The following is a 3,622-nucleotide window of genomic DNA, read 5'->3' on the forward strand; positions in this document are numbered from 1 at the left end:
ACCCAGACCTCTCCCCGTAACTGCGTGTCGGTTTCGGCGCACTCTTTACTTCGATACCAGCGCAAACGAGCGCCTTGAAGCACACAGTAGCGCCATGAACCCATGTACATACTGCTCGAGAACCGCTTTCGTAGGTAACCACCGAAGGTCTGAGGTGGCTCCTGTGCACGCATGAGAGCTTGCGCCTTGTCGTGCGCCGACCTAAGCGTTCCGATGGCACCCAGCGGTGTCTCTGGAAGCAGCTCGTCAAAGTCCACGACGGACGGCACCGTCATGTTGGCAGCAAAAGTTTGAGGCATGGTTTGATTCGAACTGTTGGGAAAGACCAGCTCGACGTGCCCACAACACGGAAAAGAACTCCCATAAGTCAGTTTCTCAGAGGGGGTGAAAATCAAAACCAGGACGTAAACAGATGATGCTGTATATTCTGGAATTGTACGGTACTCCAACATACTGATACATTCTGTACTGAAAAAATTGTACTCAACAACAATAGAAGTAGACACCATTTTCGTAAGCTTTATTTGGCTTAACAGATCACTATAAGATTTTGTCTCAAAATGTGCATGAAAATTAGGCAACGCTTAGAAGTATACATGATGGATGATTGGCAGCGGCAAATATTGGCTGAGATGCGCCGACATCACGGTCTGGCACCTCTTAAGCTCATGATGCAGTTGTGGCGCTATCGCATGTTCTCTTTAGCACAAGCCGTGTATTTTGTCACGCCCCTATAGAATTTATTGAACTTATTGCATACAATCGCATCATATCATTTTTTAGGATGAATCATTATCACATTCTATAAATCCTCCGTGCATATCATACATTTTCAGGTTTAGATAATCTTCAGCAGCTTTATTTACCTTTTTCTGTTCACAGCACCATATTGAACTCTTCAAACAGTATCCGACTCTTTAGTAGCCCCATGAGCTGACCCCTCCAAGACTTGTTTTCTTATATCCATTCAGTATAAACTTATCAGGGCAAAAGGACTCTCTCACTTACAAAAAAATGTAGGTATCATGAAACCCCGATATAATCCGATCAACTTTCAAGTGCAGTGGTTTGATTTTCTTACCTGAAGATTTACTTACCGAAATCTTCATGACAACTCTCGTTTTCAGTCAAGAGATTCGCGTCATGCTCTGGTTTGCATATGTCTTTTCGTGCGCGCACTCAACGCTCAAAAGATGTTATACACAACTCGATCTCAACCTTGCTGGTTGTAGCTCCAGTCATAAACTTAATATTAAACACCTTTGATAGGCTATTATTGCATCTTCAATGCATGTGTAGCCGCGCCATAGGGGGATAATCTGTCCATGTAATCGCTGCCACAATATGCATAGTGATGGATTGCATTTTTTTGTAAGATAGAATTCGAATGATTATGTTTACTCTCTTCATCACTTCTCATCAACACTTGTGCTCTTGCTGTATTAATTCTGTAATTATCCACTGCCGCTACGCGGCAGTGAATAATCTTAAGCCACGACAGCTTTTGCGTTGATTACCGGGTCAGCCAGCACTAATAGAAGCGTGATACGATTTCAAATTTGTGCACTGCTGGTAAAATGACCTGCTAAGTTAGGATTCCATCAAGGCTTATTTCTAGATCAAGAAAAGATCTACGGGACAGAATCATCTGCATAGAGTCAAATCAACATCTTATCGGGCTGTCAACTTTAATCAACTCTTGCTAGATAAGGTGCATATTGGACTCTTCACGCTTCTGGTCCTCCAATGAATAAGCAGATGTACTCTTTAAGTTGTCTATGCCCTGTAAGCGTGTATAAGATAAATAACAACGCAGTGATTTCTACCCACCACAATTAGAAAAATGGTCGGCCAGAATGTGCACCTTTGTTGGACCAGATAAGATTTAGACTGTACGTATACAGGCGAAACATGGGAGCGTTTTTTATATGTAACTATGTGAAGTACACGGACACATGTTTATGCAGCTGCATAGTAAGTTCATAGTTTTCGAGGCGAAATTTATTCGCCTGGAAATATTGAAGTCTCATAAATTTTTCGCCTGCGACAACAACTCATGTTGCGATGCAAAGGTCTACACTGTGTCTTTAAAGTCTGGCCACAAAGCAAAGTTTTTTGCAGTCATTGACAATACACTCAATCCCTGGTCAGAGTCTTGTCATCCAGATTCTGAAAATGTTATGTACTCACCACCATTTACCTAATGTGGCAACCTGTTTGCACAGCGGTTTCGCAACACTATTCCGATTCGTTTCATCCCTAATAGACAAAAAATAGCTGTCCGCAATACTTGACACATAAAACGACGGCCATGAGAAAATTTTAATGGTTTCTTTTCTACCCATCAGAATTCGTAAGTCTTTAATACTTCAGTTTGGTTAACCCATCAAAACATTCGAACCTCAGCGCTGTCGAATTTTTTATTTGTCTCAAATTGCTAAAATGAAAAGGGTACCTGCTGTCGCGATGTACATGACAATTTTAAAAGAAACGCAGGAGGTAGTGGGTAAACGCGACATTTTAGACTGCAGACGCTCGAGAGGCAGATACAAGTAGTTTAGCGCACGGCATTTTCTAAATCAAAGGTCGACATATTCGTGAGTTGGATAATATCAGGTATCAGCAGAGGTAAGCAAGCATCCCCCCCAACCAAAATGAAACGTCGATTTTCATTTTTCATCAGACTGCCTTTGAGCGGGGATCGATAACAATAAAATGTACCGACTTCTCGACCTATAGAAAAACTGCATGCATTGTACTAACGAAGCCCTAGATTGCAGAAGTACTTTGCTTGCTCAAACGGTTTTTGTAAGCACGGAATTCTAAGATTAATGAAAGAACAACTACGTAGACAAAAATATTACATTTCCTGAACCACGTGATGGCCTTAGAGGACTTCAATGATGTCCCACAGAATTCTAAAGTGCGATTGACATTGTAGCCATATTAGACCGTCTTCAAACAGGAAGCGACATTATCCATATCACTGGCAATCTTGGCGTTGTTGAACATCTCAAGAGATCGCCGTCGTGGGCCTGTCACTGAGAAGTTTCTTACATTGTCCCGACGGAAAGCACAATTGAAAAAGCCGCTAAGATGACAGTTTATTTTGTCGAATGTTAATTTTTCGAACCTACTGAAGGTAGGCAAATTGCATAATATGTTTGAAAAGCAGGTGAAGCTGGCGTCCATGATCTGTCTGGTATTTAAGCAGATAAGGCCGTGCACCGCTCTCGTTGGCGAATCTGTCTCTAAAATCTCAGTACGTAGAATTTAGCAATCGTGTACAATGAAGCAATCAAAGAGAGCCACCAAGAATTCGCTGTTCTTCAGCAAAACTCAAGCGCGATAAACGAAAACTTCTTTAGCTGAATTAGCCGACAGCTCAAACGATTGGCAAGAGCAACCGCTGATTGCAAGAATACTGTCAACTTATGACCTTTTGTTTGTCCAGATGTTAGTTATTTCGATAGCACCCCAAAGGTGTTTAGAGTTCTTGCGCAATCACCCTACAAAAGGCTTCACTTAGAAATTTATATAATTAAGGGGTCAGGCTAACCGATCCATGCCTACGTCAAGTGCAGCGTTGCACTCTTTAGACTGCGAGACAACTTTCTACAAA

Source organism: Plasmopara halstedii, assembly GCF_900000015.1.
Source record: "Plasmopara halstedii genome assembly, contig: Scaffold_430, whole genome shotgun sequence".
Taxonomy (NCBI): domain Eukaryota; phylum Oomycota; class Peronosporomycetes; order Peronosporales; family Peronosporaceae; genus Plasmopara; species Plasmopara halstedii.